At 41.2% G+C, this 13,845-nt stretch overlaps 1 protein-coding gene across 1 annotated transcript in view; it reads right to left on the bottom strand.

The window, feature by feature from the left end:
* Positions 1-13,845, bottom strand: part of C13H8orf48 (chromosome 13 C8orf48 homolog) — a 66,546-nt gene that overhangs the window by 51,812 nt on the left and 889 nt on the right. The window lies entirely within an intron of this gene.

Here is a 13,845-nt window from a genome sequence, read left to right as displayed (position 1 = left end):
GATCTCCAGACTGCAGAGATCAGTTCCCCTGGAGGGAGTGCATTATAACTCGCTGAGGTCCCTTCCCTCCCCAGACGCTACTTCCAGATCTTCAGGAATCTCCCAGCCCAGAACTGGCATCTCTAGTTAAGATGTTAAAACAAAAAGAGGCCACTCTAGGGAAAAAACAAACTTGAGACAAGACGTGGTGTCAGCCCATCCAACTGGAGGTACAATCAATTATCAACAAACAGTAATCTCCTTGAATGAATAATTCATACGAAAGTTATACAGTATAAAATGTCAAGTGCATCAAATAATCATCAAGACTTCTATATTCCTTACAAAATCTCATATATATAAGTACTATATGCACTATAAATACAATCCTACAGACCCATCAATGTTCCTATGCATTCAGTGAATACAGTCAGTGTAATAAATATACAACCATAAATACAATAAATACATATAAATACACAATACATATTATGGCCACTGTTCAAAGTCATTTAATACATCTTTTAGAGTCCAGTAAAAAGTTTTCTTCTATTGTAGAGATGCCAGGATGAAGATCTTAAAGAGACAGAAGCCATTGGTGGCAAACGGACTGGTAATTCCCATGTATACAAAATTCAGTTTTTTATGATATCTTTATGCTCTTATTCCAAGTTGGACCATCACATACAAAGGGGGTACAGCGCCCCCCCCAGCCCAACAAGAAGCCAGCAAACTTAGTTTGTTTTGTGCATAGAACTTTATCAAGGGCGTGATAATAATCCAAACCCAAATCACACGAAAGGAATTTCAACACATCCACATCACACCAAGGGAATTTCTTTTTTTTCCTTTTTTCCCCTTTTTTTTAAAATAAAATTTTTATTGGATGAGGTAATATACAATCATTACTTAATACAATACATTTATCCAATTTAACTCTTCTATATGTCTATATACCCCACCCCTCCCCTCCCCCTTTTCTTTGTTGACTTCCAACAGCACTCGAGCCCCCCATTTATTCATAGATATTATTATTGTTACACTATATTGCTAATATTTATACCATGGTATAGATCTTAATATATTTTCTTTCGTTAAAGTCCTTTGTATAAAATTTAAAGTCCCTCAAAAGACCACAATTGCCCTTTAACATCGCATTTCTTTTCCAAATACTTCTTGAACTTCTTCCAATCTTCCAAGAAAATTTCTGGATCTTGCTCTTTCAGATTTCTAGTTAGTTTGTCCATTTCTGCCATGCACAACAGCTTCCTTGTCCATTCTTAAATATTCGGTATTTCTTCTTTTTTCCACTACTGAGCATATAGAGTTCTTGCTGCTACTATCATATAATATAGCACTATCTTATCATTTCTATTAACCTCTTCTAAATGTAAAGATAATAACAACGTTTCTGGATTTTTTGCAACATTATATTGTAATATCAAAGACATATCAGCACATATTTTAGACCAGAAGTCCCTAGCCTTTTGACAAGTCCACCACATATGAAACAAAGAACCTTCATGCTCTTTACACTTCCAACATTTGTTTGACAACTGTTTGTTAGCAATGGCTAGCTTTTTCAGTGTTCAGTACCACCTATACAACATTTTATACCCATTCTATTTAATACTGGTGCAAGCTGATATTTTAAAGGTATTTTTCCCTAACTGTTCCCATGCTTCCATAGTTATTTCTTTATTACAGTTTATAGCCCACTTTACCATTTGAACTTTTACTGTCTCATCTTCTGTGAACCACTTCAATAACAACTTGTACATTTTAGATATTACTTTAATATTATCTTCCAATAGTATCTCTTCCAAGTCTGAATTTTTAGTTCTAAAACCTACTTTTCTTTGCTCTGAATCAATTAAGTCTTTGATTTGTCTGTATTGTAGCGAACCATATCTAAATGGCAAATCCTCATTTCTTTTAAGCTTCAATTGATCATCTTCTAGTACTGTCAGTTCTTTGAGGGTAAGCCATTCTTTCCCTTGATATTCCAAATTTGGATTAACTACTTCAGCCGGCACAATCCAAAATGGTTTCTTTTCTTCTATATATTTCTTGTATTTGAGCCAGGTTAACAGTAAATTTCTTCTTAAGTAGTGGTGCTGAAACATTGCATCCATTTTATATTTTTCATACCGCATATATGCATGCCATCCAAATATTTTATTATGTCCTTCCAATATTAGTAACTTATGATTGGTCAAGGTTACCCATTCTCTAATCCACACCAAACATATCGCTTCATGATAAAGTCTTAGATCAGGTAGTTTCATACCTCCTCTTTCCTTCGCATCACAAAGAACTTTCATTTTCACTCTTGGCTTCTTTCCTGCCCAGACAAATTCCAAAATTTTTCTCTGCCATTTTTCATATTGCTTTTTATCTTTCACTATTGGTATTGTTTGCATTAAAAACATCATTCTGGGCAGCACATTCATTTTGATCGTGGCAATTCGACCTAACCACGACAAATTTAATTTATTCCATTTTATCATGTCTCAATTTGAGTCCAGAGCTTTTCATAATTATTCTTGAATAAATCTATACTCTTAACTGTCAGCTCTATCCCCAAATACTTAGCTCTGTGTACCACTTCGCAGTTTGTTAAATTATTCAGTTCCTGCTGCTTCTTCTTGGTCATATTTTTTGTTATTATTTTTTATTTCTTTTTGTTAATGTAGAAGCCAGCCAAATCTCCAAACTCTTTTATTTGATCTAACAATCTTGGCAGGATTTGTAGAGGGTCTTCCACTATAAACATCACATCATCTGCAAATGCTCTCAGTTTGTAGGAAGACCCCTTTATTTTTATCCCTTTTATAATATCATCCTCCCTGATCTTCCTCAATAATACTTCCAAGACCATCACAAACAAAAGCGGCGATAGTGGACATCCTTGTCTAGTTCCTTTCCTTATTTCAGATTTCTCTGTTAGGTCGTCATTGACACAAATTGTTGCTCTTTGTAATTTGTAAATTGTTTTGACTGCTTCTATAAATTCGTTGCCTAAGTCCATCTTCTCCATAGTCGCAAACATAAAGTCCCAGTTCAAATTGTCAAAGGCCTTCTCTGCATCCGCAAAGAATAGGCCAACTTCTTTATCAGGTCGCTTATCATAATATTCAATGGCATTTATCACCACTCTCAAGTTGTCTTTTAATTGTCTATTTGGTAAGAATCCAGCCTGTTCATCTTCTATAAAATCCAGTAACCATATTTTAAGTCTTTCTGCGAATATTCTTGCCATTATTTTGTAATAGTTGTTTATAAGCGATATGGGTCTGTAATTTTTAACATCTGTCAGATCTTGATTTTCTTTTGAGATCAGAGCAATAGTTGCTTCATTCCACGTATCTGGGAGGCCTTTTCCTTGAAGCATTTCATTCATTATATTTTTGAAAAATCAGTACTAGGTCCTCCTTCATTACTTTATAAAATTTAGCTGTGATCCCATCAGGTCCTGGTGCTTTCCCAATCTTAGCCGCATCAATTGCTTCTATGATTTTGTCTTCTGTAATTGGAGCATTCAGTCTCTGCTTCATCTTTTCTGGTATCTTTGGTAAATGAGTATTCTTTAGATACCCCTCTATTTCTTGTAAGTTTACTGATTTCTTCTGAAATAACTTAGCGTAATATTTATAAAATGCGCGTTTAATTGAATGATGCTCTCTCAACTTCTTGTCATCTTCTATTATTCTATTAATGATTTTCCTTTCCTTCCTTTTTTTCAATTGCCAGGCTAGATACTTTCCTGGTTTATTTGCTCCTTCAAATGATTTCTGCTTTAATGTCTTTAATTTCCATTCTAGCTCTTTATTACTAATGGCTGTTATTTGGTCTTGTAATATTTTAATTTCCTGTATAATCGACTTTTTCCCAGATTTTTTCTTTAACTGTTGTTCTTTTTTATAAATTTTTGTTGTATTTCTTGCCATTTCTCCTGTCTTCTCTTCTTGTCCTTACTATTTAATAAAATTAAATTTCCTCTTATTACAGTCTTATAAGTGTCCCATACCATCTGTGTTGAAACTTCATTATTATTATTTGTTAAAAAAATTGTTTAGTTTTTTCTTTCAAATAATTCAGGTTCTCCTGATTTTGTAATAAATCCTCATTTATTCTCCATCTAAATTTTTTTTTCGGCCCATTGTCCATTTCCATAATTTTGGATTATGGTCTGCACTCACCCTTGGTAATATTTCCACTTTTTTAGTCATTAAAGTCAAATCCTTTGTCGCCCAAATCATGTCAATACGTGAAAAAGATAAATGCCTTGCGGAGTAGTAAGTAAATTCTGCACCTTTTGGATTTTCTTTTCTCCATACATCTTCCAGGTTTCCCTGCTGGACTAATTCAAAAATTTTTTTTGGCAATTTTCCTGATTTTTTAACATTTGCTTTCGATTTTTTATCTAGTTGTAAATCCACCACGCCATTAAAGTCTCCAACCAAAATCATCTGATCAAATATGTCCTGATCCAATTTACTCAATATATCTTTAAAAAATTGGTCTTTGGCTCCATTTGGGGCATAAAGGGCTATTACCAGAGTTTTCTTTGCATTTATATTTATTTCCACGGCTATATATCTTCCATCACTATCTTGGAAGATTAACTTTGATTCTAGAGTTTCATTTATATAAATCACTACTCCTTTATTCTTTTGCTTGGACGATGATATATATTCCTTTCCCAATTGCTTGTTTTTTAAATATTTTGCATCTTTATCTTTAATATGTGTCTCTTGTAGGCATATTATATTAGAATTTTGCACACCAAGGGAATTTCAACACATCCAACTGGCGTATGCCTTCACAACCTCATTTCATGGCCATTATTTGATGCATTTGACACTTTACGCTGTATTCATTTGAAATGAATTATTCACTCAAGGAGATTACTGTTTGTTGATAATTGTTTGTACCTCCGGTTGGGTGGGCCCCATCTTGTCTTAGGTCTAGTTAAGATGTTGGCAGCTACAAACATCTATTTCAACTACCAGCTCAATCCTCCACATATGTACTCAGAAGTGAATCCCTATACATTCAGGGGAGCTTTCTGGGTATAGGATTACATCTTCTGTACACTTACTAGGGAGTAAATAAACCTCAGTGAATTCTACTCAGAACTTTGCTTTCTCCTTCCTTCTTTTCATTCAATGAATGGCATGCTTTAAATATAGAGCTTTGGTGAGTCACAGCTCACTTCTTCAGATACTGTGACTCATGAAAGCTCATTCCCTACCACAAATTTTGTTAGTCTTATACGTGCTACTGGACTCTTGATTTTTTCTGTCTGGAGATCAGTTGTGTAATTCTAGGAGCTCTCCAGGCAGCACCTAGAGATTGGCAACCTTAATTTTTAGGTAGGTTAGGCTGAGAGTGAGTGACTCGCCCACAGTCACCCAGCAAACTTCCATGGCAGAGGTGGGATTTGAACCTGGGTCTCCTTGACTCAAGCAGACACTTGAGTCACAGTCTCATATTACCAATAAAGTAAGGTACTTGGAATCTGCAGATCTAACATATATTGAATGATATATATTGAATGATATTTGAACTGGAAAGGGAAGGATGTTCTGCAAGCTGGAAATATCTGGGAGTGGGGGAGTGTTTGAATGTGTCTCTATACATTTGGCTTGGAGACAATTTCCATCTCTGTTACCATCCTTATCAATGAGTATAAGGCTACCTATTGTCAAAGTTTTGCCCCCAGTGCAATGTTATTGTCAACTGCAACACTGGATCCAGATTGGATTTTCCATCAGTGGCAGAGAAGGTTTCAGTTTATTCCTGATGTAGTCCCCTGATGTTCACCAAATGCGCTCTTGGGGGACAGGGAATCCCGAGGAACAATATGAGCAATGTCTGCTGTAAGAACAGGGAATTGGTGGGAATTGCCCATTTAGGCTGGATCCAGGCCTGGAATGGGAATAAAAAGCAGCTTTCACTTCCACAGAAAGAATCCACAGTGCACTGAGCTTGGCATTAAGCCTGCCCAGACGGCCAGAGTCTGGACTGTGGGTCAGATTTTGCCCCCCTGTTGTGTGTCTCAGATGGCCCTTTACTGACTTGGTCCCACAAACTTGCTCCTCAATCTCTGATGCTAATATAACACTACCACAAGCCTATGAAAGGCAGCATATCCGCTCAAAGTGCCTTGGAACACCCTACCACTCAAGGCGTCTATTTTTTAAGATCAGAAGATACATTTTAAAAGCCTCTTTCAAGAAACAGTAACTAAAGAACAAGAAATATCTGCTTGGCATTAGAATATGCATCTCTCTTTATCATAGCCATTGGAAGAACCGCCAAGGCCCGCCCCCTTCACCTGGGCAGGAGGAGAGCAGGTGGCAATGTCCGCTCCCTTCACCCGGGCAGGATCAGGAGGAGAGCAGGTGGCAATGTCCGCTCCCTTCACCCGGGTGGGATCAGGAGTGGAGCACATGGCAATGTCTGCCCCCCCTTCACTGGGGCGGGATCAGGAGGAGAGCATGTGACAATGCCTGCCCCCTTCACCCGGGCAGGATCAGGAGTGGAGCAGGTGACAATGTCCACCCCCCTTTACCCAAGTGGGATCAGGAGCGGAGCAAGTGACGATGTCTGCCCCCCCTCGCCTGGGCGGGATCAGGAGCAGAGCAGGTGGCAATGTCCGCCCCCTTCACCCAGACGGGATCAGGTAGCAATGCCCACCCCCCTTCACCCGGGCAGGATCAGTCGCAGAGGAGGAAGAAATGCCCACCCACCTGCCCTCCCCTCTCTAGACCCATTTTTCCCCACAATGGTCTTTGTTACTAGTTAATAATAATAGTACTATCTAGCATTTGAACAGCTCTTGGAACTGTCATTTGGACTGAAGCAGTCCAATCCAGGAAGAGTTTTGCTATTTGCTGGATCAGTTGTTTGTCTAGTTTCTTAATTATGATTTTCCACAGAAGTGTTGCCCACTTTTTGGCACCAGTTGCCAAGTGAACTCTGCAAGGTAGCTAAGATTGCTCTTGCTGCCAGCATGTCAAAACAGGAACACTGGGATCCAGTAATAGATTACTGGACCTGGAAGGGCATGATCTAAAATTTGGGTAGCATGGGTATCTATGGTATGACAAAGTTAAAGCCAACGCAGAGTTTAATAATTATTATGTAAGGCGTGCAATCCTGAGAGTATGGAATATGTACAAACTTAGGTTTTGTTCGAAAATACCTCTCTGGCTGTCATTGCAAGAAGCTCATTTTAGAAGGGAAGTGGTTAGTCCACCTAAATGGTTAACTTATCAGGATTTATTGGAATTCTCTCAGGACCAAGTTAAAATTAAATCAAGAGAGGACTTAGCAGCAGAAGGGCACGCCTGTCAGTGGTTTCCATATATGCAAATTTTGGAGAGATTCAAACTAGACAAGAGTCATTATGACTTTGAGAAATCTAAAACTGAATTTGAAATAGCCCTTTGTACAAATGATGAACATGTTATTTCTAAAATGTATAAACTTTTGTTGAGGTTTGAGACGGAAGAAGAGCAAGTAAAAGAATGTATGATTAAATGGGCGAAAAATTGTGGACATGATATATTAATGAAGCAATGGGAAAATATGTGGACAAGAGTGCTGAAATTTACATTAAGCTCCAGTATTAAAGAAATTTTTTACAAAATGATGTATCGTTGGTATATGACTCCTGAAAAATTGACTAGAATGTATAAGGGGGCATCAAATGTATGTTGGAAATGTGCTAAACAAGAAGGGACATTTTTTCATATGTGGTGGACATGTAAGAAAGCAAAGAGTTGCAGATACAATCATCGATTCAGAAGATTTTGAAGATTAAACTTCAGCTGAAACCGGAGACTTTTCTGTTGGGAATAATGGACAGCCAGTTGGAGAAAAGTTTTAGAACACTGTTTTTATACTTTATTACAGCAGCAAGAGTACTTTATGCACAAAAGTGGAAAACTGCAACATTGCCTACAGTGGTGGAATGGTTGACAAAAGTTTTGGAGTTTGCGTTAATGGCAAAACTTACTGCGTTAATTAGAGAAAGGACATTAGTTAACTTCTTGACTGAATGGAAACCGTTAATAGACTTTTTGCATGAAATGGATAACAAGGAGTTGATGACATCTGGATTTATGGATTAAGAAACAGGAACAATAGAAAAAAGAGGGGGTTTGTGACTAACAGAATAAGTGGGACTCTAGAAATGATATATACCTGTTGCGGAGAAAACCAGAACTAAACTTGTAGTGTAATTTAGGTGTTTTTTTGTTTTCTTTTTTCTGACCTACATTGCTGACCTACATTGAACAACATAAAGCACAGGTAGGATATAGGAGTACATATTTAAAGCAACAGATAATATGCAAGGCAACATAATGGTGAAATCTATGGTTTCTAACTCATTAGCGAAACATCTGGGATCCCTTTCCTACAATACCACCCTATTAGCCGAGAAAAAAGGCCTTTTTGAATGATTCAGTTTTGCATTGTTTATGGAAAGCCAGGAGGGTGGGGAATCTTGACCCTGCTGCAACAGAAATATAAGAACTTGCAGAGCTTTGTCCCTAAAATCATTATTTGGTAATAAAAATCTGTGTATTTCTGATCCATCCCATCTTGAAATTGGATACATTATCATACAAATAGAATCATGGTCTTACGGAGCTCGTGAGTCTGGCAGGGGAACAAGAAAACTCATCTCTGCTCTCCCTTTCTCTCTTGCCATGGTAATAAAATCACTGATTAACATTTCTGACAAGTAATTATCTGCCTTTCACGTTGCTGGCCTTCAGATCCTCCTAAAGGGCAGTGGAGACAAACAGCACAGTGGCGCATGCATGCAGCAGGAAGTCCAGCTTGCCAGCTACCTGGAGGAAAGATATCCTGTCCTTGTAATAGAAGCTGAATGGGATGCTATTGACCAGGTGGTGTTACTTAACTACGTACCATGAAAAATTTCACCTGCCTATTTCCACACATCAGACCTCTAATAAAAGTTCTCCAGGTCTGTTGGCAACCTTAATTTTCTGTTTGACAGATGGGTTAAAACAGGATTTTTCATGCCTATGCTTGAAAGTGGTTTTTTTGTGCACATCTAAGAAGCAGAGCTTGATGTGCAACTGCAGTTAGCATCTTGCTTGGCCCACCTGGAAAATGTCCTGCCTGGGCATGCACTTCATATAATACAAGAACATGTGAACTCTTTTTTGCAATAGCAATTGAATCTTACTTTGTGGTTGGACAGGTATCAAGAAGGAAGCTGAGCTTCCATTTACTTTTCTGCTAGGACACCTGCACCCAAGTCAACAGGGGTAGGCCCCTCATCTTCATACACAACACCTGAAAAATGCTTACTAGTCATAGAACTGTTAAAGCCACAGAAGACCCCTGTACCCAGGCAGCTTCAGTTCATTTCAGTGAGTAATGCGCATGAGAACCTTCCAGCAGGTTGTGCCCCATGGATTAGATTCTTCTGGCCCAAAATTTGCTGTTGACCCTACTTCATGGAAGACTTAGCATCAACAGTGAAAGAGTCCCAATGATGCATTAATCTGAAGCACAGCTCAACCCCACTACAGGCAGCAGATGCTAATCATATCAGAGGCCAAGATATTAAAGCCATAATTCATAGATAACTTGACAGAATGAGATGAGCCAGAATTAGCATGCAGTGGAAGCTGATAATAGTTCCGTCCTCTCTGGATGGAGCATGTGTGTACGCATGTGTGTGTGTGTGTTTTAACCACCCTTTCTTATAACATTTCAGTCCTTCAGCAGCATCAAAACAGCATGCTTCTATCTAAAAACAAAGTAGGAAAGGCGGCGGTTGACCTTGACCTGGTTGCCAACAGCTCACTAGGTACATTTGCCAGAAGCTAAAGGGCCAGTCCAGTCCACTCCTGCCTTACAGGCAAGTGGTCAGCCCTCAAGAGCAAGTGACCCTTGAATTAACAGGAAAAAATGACATGCCCTTCAGTTGGGGGGGGTATGTTTTTTAACCTATGCATACTGATGGAGTACACATGCTGATCATCTACAGTTCCATTTCCCAAGCACGGCAAACACTGGCTCTCCGCAGCCTTTTCAGTGGCTACAGCAAGCACTAACACATGCCTTTAACGAAGGGCCATTTTTCAAAACTCAGCTTTGCTATAAAGACCATTTCCCGGGGCCCTGTAGGGATCCATGGCTTCCTCTGTGCCAAATTATCCAAGAGGAGAGAATGCATTTCCATTTTTATACATGGCATTTTCAGATCTGTTTTTCTGTTCAGCCCATTAGTGACGCTTCTCAGCAATAGTAGTATCATTTCCTTTTTCACAGCAATGAGTGGTCGCTATAGTAATTTCATCTTGCTTGGTCAAAGAGCCCCTTTCTGGCAGTTTCGGACCCACTTTGTAAGGGAGAAATGGGAAATACGATGCACTCTTCCCCATGTCAATGGAATCAGCATTACCCTTGTACAGAGCCATCATTAACTGTGAACCGCTTAGAAAATGGGATATTGGGGGCAGGGGGAATCTCTTTGCTGCACAGAGTCACAGTGTCACCTGGAGATCAGAGTATAACTCTTATATGCTTCTTCAAGCCATCTTGGGTTGGTACAGCTTAAAGGAACATAAAAGCATTAATGCCTCCCCAGGAAACGGGGGAGTGCCCCAGAGGCCAAGGTGTTGCTGCAGGGATCTCTGGCCCAAGCTCCCATTCCCTGCTCGGAGAGGCATTGGCACTTAGCCCTCTCCTGGGAGGATGTGGCTATGTTCATATGCAGGGAGGGGGGAGTAGTAGAGATCATCTCACCCAGGAGTCCTCCCCCCCCCAATGTTTTGTAAAATGACACAAAACAATTAGAGTGAATTTTTTATATGCCTTACTCTCGCTCTCATTTCATAGTTCATTTAATTGAACTTGCACTGCCCTGTTGCTTAGCAAATGCGAAGTTTTTATTGGCAAAAAGAACCTAAATAACAAAATGATTGGCTTAGCTAGAGCAGGGGAAGCAGCTGTTTGTTACTTCAGTAAAGAGAAACAATCATGTAGAATTAAAAAATGATTAAACACCAGGAGAACCAGGCTTCATTTCAAAGCCACATTTTGCTAATTTTAGGCCACTAGCTACATTTCTACCACTAAAGGACTTCAATTTCCGCCTCCTCATAATCCACAATGTCCTTTTAGAGGCTGATGGGACCGTCTGCACTTCGGGATGGTTTGTTGAGCATCACTGGCTCCTCCACTCCTCTGGGGTTCAAACTCCACAACCACTTCAGGTTTTGACCTCCAGATAATACAAGAGGAGGGGGAAAGGATGCTGTACAGTTACAGATCCCCACATTTTTTACATGCAGCTTTGACAGGGGATCTGTAAAGGAGCCGTCTCTTAAAGTTCCCATTGCCATTATCTGACCGGAGAGATGGCTCCCTTACAGATCGCCTATCAAAGCAGCATGTGAAATACAGAGGGAGGGATCTATAACTATAAATAAAAAACATTTCCCCACTGTACCTTTTCCCTTCTCTTCCTGGATGCCAGAAAAGAGAGCCAGACTGCTGCGTTGCTTAGCCCAGACCATGCCTGCAGCCACAATCCCCACCCACTTACCTGGGGCAGCCATGCCTTGTGCTGGAATTTCCTGGGAACTGCTGGAACTGCTGGAACTGTGCTGGAATTTCCTGGCTGAACTGCAACTTAAATTTCACTGCCATGCTGAGAGCCGAAATAGACGTGATGAGATACCTGGGTTCAACTCGTGTTCTCTTACCTCAAGGTTTGTCGGGAAGTGTAGGCGTCCTTGCAGGTTAAAGTTTATGCAGCTCTGAGCCATGTGGCTTCAGGTGGGGGCCAGGCGAGTGAAGGGGAAGATGCAGAGATGCCCTCGCCCAGCCCCCGCAGAGCGATGCCAGGCTGCACAGGGAGAGCAGGAGGAAAGGCACCCAGAGCATTGCTGCATCTCCCCCCCCCCCCCGCTTGGCCCCCACCTGAAGCCACGTGGCTTGGAGCTGCATAGCTCACCGTCGCTCTGCGGGGCTGGGCAAGGGGTGGGTGGAGCGACGGTCCGTGCGATCGGGGTAAAGGCAGAGCACGCTGGGCTATGCAGCTGTGGGCCATGTGGCTTTGGGCACGGGCCAGGCGAGTGAGGGGGGGAGATGCTCTGGGCGCCTTTCCTCCCGGCTCTCCCGGTGCAGCCAGGCGTCTCTCTGCAGGGGCCAGGCTGGGGGGGGGGGGGGAGATGAAGCGATACTCCGTGTAAGCGAGGAAGGGAAAATGCCACGATGCACCTCGAGAGTGGGAGGAAAGGCTCCCCACGCCTGCACTTCCCTCCCTGCTGCTCTGTAAATGCTAAACTTTTAAGCTGCAAGGATGCCTACACTCCCCGACAAACCTTGAGGTAAGAGAACACGAGATGAACCTAGGTATCTCGTCACGTCTGTAACTCCAGGCTCCCTGAACAGCTGTAGCTACAGGGCTGGGGTCTAACAAAGAAGAGTGGCACTTGGTTAGCGAGGCTCCTGCCAATTCAGTTCTAAGGGCCCTTTGCACTCAGCACATCTCTGCAAGACCCTCCCCCATCATACTGGTCACTGAAGTTGAGTTGGAGGGACTTGTAAATCTGGTTTGCAAAGGGCGCAGGGCAGTTTAAGAGATGTTTAGCACACCTCAGCACCCCTCCTCCCCAATTAACATCACAATGCAAAGAAGAGTCAGTGCAAATACTTTTGTTGCTGTATAGACATAAGGAATTTATTTACCAAAAACAGCTCCCTGCCTAGGTGGCCTCCAGCATCCCATAAGACAAGTTCTTTTAAAAGATGGCTGCAATGGGGGGAGAAGGCTTCCCAAATAGTCATTGTACCAACACAACATTTACAAAAATAGCAAGCAACATCTATGGGCATATACCACCACATTTAAAAAGCATAACATCATAAAGTCAAATATTAAAAACACAATCATATGGGCTAAATTTCCTTAATCCTAAAAAGCATGGATCTCTTTCCATTTCCTTGATCCTAAAAACAAGCTGTGACTATACAGCATGTAGGCACAGTGAGATACCTCCCCTGAGATCAGCTGGTCAGAAATCAACTTGGACTCATAGGTTACTCAGCTGGCAAGGGTCAGGGGTGCCACCAAAACAGCTGTACTCTGAGGATCTGTTGGAGGAGAAAAGCTAACTACATCATCCTTTGGTGTTCCAGAGGTTGCCTGTCGGAACTGAACAGGGGTATCTCTATGCAGACAGGGCAAGTCCTTGAAGCATAGTGGGTCCATCACGGAGGATAGCTGTCAAGCTGCTGGTGAGCAGGCCCTATAAGAGGGAGGTGAGTCACGGGACCAAAGCTGGGAATAAGTATTAAAAGCAAAGGCTGGAGTTGAGCCACTGAAAGCATCAGAATCCTCGCCATGGAACCAAGATTTTTCATTGTGACACATCCACAGGCACAAGAAGAGGAGGAGAATTACTGCTGCTAGCCCAAGCAGAGAGAAGAGGTCTGGGGAAAGACAAACAATCATCGTTAGCAGCCTGCTCCTGTCCCCTTCCCTGTCTTATTTCCCAGACACTGAGCCTCCACCACTACCACCACCCCCAGCATAAAAGGATGCATAGTATGGAGAAAGAGGAAAGAAAAATTAGTTTTCCATAATTCTACAATCCATGGTAACCCACAGACAAGCAAGAAATTAGTACGGAAAAGAGAACGACCCCCCTCCCCTTTCTGTGACTGAAATGACAGGACGTAGCAGCCACCAGCTCAGATTGCTTTAAAGGAGAATAAACTCATTCATGGAGAACAAAACTAGCAACTGCCATAGAACAGTCATTGTAGTTAAGTGGAGCCTCCATGTACAGAGGCAGCATA

The sequence above is a fragment of the Eublepharis macularius genome, chromosome 13 (genome assembly GCF_028583425.1).
Source record: "Eublepharis macularius isolate TG4126 chromosome 13, MPM_Emac_v1.0, whole genome shotgun sequence".
Taxonomy (NCBI): Eukaryota; Metazoa; Chordata; class Lepidosauria; order Squamata; family Eublepharidae; genus Eublepharis; species Eublepharis macularius.
This window is presented reverse-complemented; position numbering and strand designations above follow the sequence as displayed.